We start from the raw sequence: 5,804 nt of genomic DNA, 5'->3' as shown, positions 1-5,804 counted from the left end.
AGAGAGAGAGAGAGAGAGAGAGAGAGAGAGAGAGAGAGAGAGAGAGAGAGATGGTGGGCAGGGAGGATAATAGAAGAGATAAGGCAGCGGTGATGCACTTTCAGCAGTACTGAAAACCACAAAGACATAGGATAGAATAGGTTAAAACCTCTTGGTGTTCATAGGAGGACCAGGAGTAAGAATAGAAGTGCCAACCTGCATCTAATGTGTTTATACAAGCTGAAATATTCCCGCTCAGAACTGGACCATGACATCCACTGCATCAAAAAAGCCCAGTTGTACATAATGTGTTTGTGTTTTCCTTGCTCCTTTAGTTGGTATTGGTACAGAGATTTTTACAGTTGCATTTTTATAATGCTGGAACTTCAAGTATGTTTACACCACACCATTTCTTCCTCAATAGATTCACCAAAGTTTCCTGCAAGCGAAAAGCATCACTCTTATAAATGCTGAGTAAAGTCCCGGGTCATGACATATTAGTCCTCAACAAGTCAGGACAAGCACCTCCATCATGTTGCCTCACAGCGCCACCAGCTCAGAGCAGCTTTTCTTCAGGCACCAACCAAACGTGTGGAACAAATGGCAACAGCCTAATGGACAGGCAATAACGCAGGGGGCCCTCTGTGATGTGTGTGTGTGTGTGTGGGTGTGCATGTGCAGGAGCGTGTGTGTGTGTTGATAAAGTGTACCCAAGCAGACAGGACGTGGTGTGTGTGGATTTTGCAGAGTGAATGGCGATTGTGTATTTTCAAAAGAGAGGGGGTGCCTCCCTGTGTGAGAGTGAATGTCGGAGCCCTCTGTGTGTGAGGGTGTGTGTGTTTGTGTGTATGTGTGTGTGCACGTGTGTGTGTATGTCACAACAGTCGAGAGTTGGTGAGAAAGAGCAGTCTGTTTAGTTCAAGTATGCCCCCGTGTGACCGATGTGAGAAGTAGAAGGCCGAGACAACGATGGCATACTTCTGGTTGCTTCCAGACCATCTAGTACATTGTAATTTCATCTTTTTCAATACCAACGTGTTGATGTTGATAATGTTCAACTTTTGTATTTCACTGATTCAAATGTGGATAGGTGACGAATTAAAGTAAAAACCAACATGACGCATTTTAAAGTGTTTGCCTCCACAAGCTGCGTTAACAGTGTAAGTGCTAGTTGGCAAGTTCTTGTTCTTGGCCCTCTTCTGACCTGGCATTAACATGCGTCTTTGGTGATCCAATCACAAGCGGACAGCCTATATAAGTTCAAACACACCCAAACACGCACACACACACACACACAGTAGAATGCATCTCAACTTGTGTCTTGAGTGACCACTTGTGATTGGATCTAGCTTACCTGCACTATATGCAAATAAACACATATATAATTTCTGTTCGCAAAGACCAAATCAACCGGCGGGAGGCAGCAATGCACTTGTGCCCAGTCTGCTGAAAATTAAAAAGAAGAAGAAGAACTCAAAACTATATGGACAAGGTCTATTCATTGGTGTGTTCCAGGCAAACTGAACTGTCCAAGATGTTTGACGCACTTGTAACATGCAAGCTCCTTTTGGTGGCGTGCATGTATGTATGTATGTATGTATGTATGTATGTATGTATGTATGTATGCATGCATGTATGTATGTATGAATATATGTATGTATGTATGTATGTATGTATGTATGTATGTATGTATGTATGTATGTATATATATATGTATGTGTACTGCATGTATGCACTATGTTTGTGTTGAATTTTTTAAACAGCAGGTTTGGGACACATCAAGGTTTGAGCTAAAATTAAATATGTTTGTACTTCAAAGTTATGGGAGCTTTGGTTAGGGAAGGATAGGGGTCATGCTTTAAAAAATAATAATGTTGACTATCGGCTAGAGACAGCCATCTCCTGTGTTAAAGACCGATGTTTTGTTGACCCTTGTCTTGCATGAATGCCTTTTAAAGTACCAATATTAGGAAAAAAAATCCCTTTTTCTGGGATTTGGGGTGTTATTTTGTGTCTCCGGTGCTTCCACATGCATACAAACTTGGGAAAAAAACATCCATGCTGTTTTGAGCGAGATACGGGTCTCTGGATGCATCCTGCTTGTCTCCGGGTGAGCTGTTCAAAATCGGCAGGACCGTCTACGTCGTTGGCTGAAACATTTGGTGTGTGCTAACCACTTCAGCTAATAACACATCAGCTAGATAACTCTTTCTCCATCTTCGGTCAGTACAAGACAGGATTAGCTGGGAGATTTCTTTTAAACAAGGACTTTGCGTGGAATACCTGCAGATGAGGGACATGTAAGTAGTGCCATACAATTTCTTTTGTAGATTCGGGTGAACTTGTATGTGTTGTAGCAGTGTTTTGCCATTGAGAATGAGTTGGCTTGCAATGCTTGCTTCTAGCTAGTAGCAAATATTTTCTAATAAGGGATATTGATACTTATGGCTTCTGAACTGGTTACAGCTCCACCAGAGTTCCACTCGGGGTGATTGCATGCAAGTGCAGAATGAATGGTGTTCTATGGAGCTATACCCCTCAAAATCCACTTTTCTCAGGATATAATTTTTTCTGTCTAGTAATTTGAATGTTGCATTCAAAAGAGGAGGCTTAGAAAATCTCCGGTCGTAATCAGTCTGTCACTGACCAATCAGCATTCATTAGCAGAATGCTAGCATGTTATGGGCAACAACTACTCAACCTGTAAGGAATTGAAAAAACAAAAGTACTCGTCCATTCCACCTATAATCCATGTTGAACTTACAAAAACTATAATCAAATCAGAGATTTCTCAACGGCAATCAGGCGAAAGAGATAGATTTAGCCGTCTAGCTCCATAGAGTCTCATTCGTTTTGCACTTGCCTGCAATCACGCCCAGTGGGTGGAACTGCAACTAAATTCGGTGGGGCTAAATAAGAAGTAAACAAGCTTTCCGTAGACAGGCTTTGCTGGTAGCTTATTCCACAGTAAGATACCAGCAAAGCGCGACTCCCAACAAAGATGGGATAAAAATGTGATGTCTCACTATGTAGTTAAAACCGAGAGCTCAACACACAGGGTGAAAAGAGGATCTGCAGCAATGTGCAGTACAACGAAAATATGGTGTTTTTTGAAAATTAAACCATATAAACCTACTCTGGTACAACCTCAAAATACAATTATGAACATGAAAATGAGCATAATATAAGCACTTTAAGGAGAGACAATCCAAACGTGTGCCCCTTCTCTCACGTGGCAGGCTTTTCACCCCACTTTTAAGTGTGGGCTATTCAAATGTGATTAGATAATGTTGTAGTGATACGAACATACAGAGAATTATTGCCTAAATCTGCAGCTCCCCCCGGCTTTGCAGATCTTTATAGAAAGTTTCAGCTCATTGATTAGCTGAAGCTTCACAACTTAACTGTTTTGTTCAGTCTCACTGCTCTCATAGTGTGTCCGTTTACAGCAAAAACAACAACTCTGAAACACCAGTTTACACCTGTGGAAACCAAAACATTTTCACCTATAGGACCCCTAAACTGACATAAGTCAGACCACGGACCCCCATTTCATAAGATTGTGTCCCAGGGTGCCCCATGTGATAGGATTTTTGCTTTCAGATGTTTTGTTACAGAAATCCTACAATCATCAGTCATACATTATGTTGTTTTGTTACTTATCCATTTGAAATTACAGTTAAAAATAAATGATGTAAATGTAAATTTGCTGTGGACCCCCTGGAATCCCTTAAAGGACCCCTGGGGGTCCCAGACCTCACTCTGAAGACCCCTAAGCTAACCTACCTGCTTAGCACCAAACAACCAACACCGAACATTAAAAGATTTAAGATGAACAATTGAGATGCACCACAGCATGCACTTTACTTTTACATTGGTAGCATCGGTAAACGTCTCACCATGTATATTTGCTTCAGTGAACCAGTAGTGGAGTGGATCGAGTTTTCACAGTGGATCAGAAGCTTTGACTCCTCGGTAGCTGAGTGGCTTATTGACCGTCTCAGTAACGCATTCAAGAGGATTTTCACCCCTTTGATTAAAGTACCCCAACAAAGAAGGAAAGTGTTAAGATTTTAAAGCCCCAAACGTGACACTGTCAGCGAGCCTTAAGAGACACTCGGTCAGGAGTGGGGGCAAGCAATGTAAGCAAACAAAGCCACTGGGACTGAGATATTATGTGTTTATCTTTTGTTATGGAAACACAAATCAGCCTTTTTGTTTTGCTCTTTTTTATCAGATGGCCGTAATGAGCTGCTTTCTGAGTAGTTCAACAATAAGGCCTTATGATTAGAGGACACTATTATCGTCAACAGAAAACTTCAAAACCAACAAGAAGAAACACACCCCAGGAGCCTCTTTTATCTGCCTCCCTACTCCGCTCCTCACGTTGGGATTTTGTTTCAAGACAGAGAGTCTAGCGTTATCAAGCCATTATTCTTAAAATTATCTCCAAATAATTTTGTATAGGAATCAAACCTCCGGTTGCTCCTTGCTGGATGGAAAGAAAATCAAGTCTATTAAACTCTTTCATCTGCCCACAACGTCACATCTGGGCTGTGATCTGACATCAGTGCAGAGGCCTGTGTCAGATGTGGGTCCAAATTAGCTAGTGTGGCTGGTTTATGCCCCCATCCCCCATTTCCCCCCCATTCTGAGCAGAGACAAACAGAAAAAAAACTGTACTAATTGCGCCTGGCTGCTCTTTATTAAGTTGGAAGTCGTGTTGCTCTGTGTCACGCCCACCTCTTGGACTCTAAAGTTGCACCAAGGCGACAATTACACACTATAAACACCGCCCCAGCAGGATTTGTGGTCGCTGTGATCAAAGTCACAAGAGGGGAAGATAGATCTGGTGCTGAATGTGTGTGTGTGTCAGTGTGTGCATGAGAGAGAGGAGGTAATGTATGGGTTCTGTTGTTAATTATTTATCATTGTAACCACTGTACAGCTTGATGAGCAAACATGACGCTAATGTGCTACCTTCTGACGCACTCTGTGTGTTAGGGTGTGTGTTTCTTACCAACAGTTCATGTGTATGCTCCATTTCAGCAACATTCTGCTTAAATAATGTGGGAAACCGGGTACTGTCTGACCCACCTTGACCAGATTGGAGAGGGGTTGTGAAGAAGGATGGGCTAACATGTGCATGCAGATCAACTGCCAACACTGTTTAATGTATATCAGTAACTGAACAAAGAAGTTAAAGTGCCCATATTGTAAAAAAAACACTTTTTATGGAATTTGGGTTGTTATTTTGGTCTCTGGTGCTTCCACACGCATACAAACTTGGAAAAAACTATCCATGCTGTTTTCAGGGAGATACAGGTTTCTGAGTATCCTCTGCCTTCAGTCTCCGGGTGAGCTGTTAAAAATGTCCACGACTTTCTACGTCACGAGCCAAGACGAGGTGGCTAACTGTAGCATGCTAGCGCTGGCATGCTAGCTCGTTTTCAATGGCAAAACATTACCATACCATACCAACTTTATTTGTTAAGCACTTTACAACAACCAAAGTTGACCAAAGTGCTGTACAGAAAATAAACAAACATATTTATAATTAATAACCATACAATTTAAAAACACACAAAGTAGCAAATAAGAACAAGTAAACATCTTACTATGTGTCAAAAGCCAAAGAGAAAAGATGGGTTTTAAAAAGGGTTTTAAAAACAGATAAAGAAGAGGCCTGTTTTACATGCTAAGGCAGATCATTCCATAGTTTAGGGGCAGACACAGCAAAGGCATGGTCCCCTCTGAGCTTACGCTTAGTTTTAGGCACAGTCAGGGGCAGCTGATCATCTGACCTGAGAGCGCGGACGGGTTTA

Source organism: Etheostoma spectabile, chromosome 8, assembly GCF_008692095.1.
Source record: "Etheostoma spectabile isolate EspeVRDwgs_2016 chromosome 8, UIUC_Espe_1.0, whole genome shotgun sequence".
Classification (NCBI taxonomy): Eukaryota; Metazoa; Chordata; class Actinopteri; order Perciformes; family Percidae; genus Etheostoma; species Etheostoma spectabile.
Note: the sequence above shows the minus strand (reverse complement) of the source record.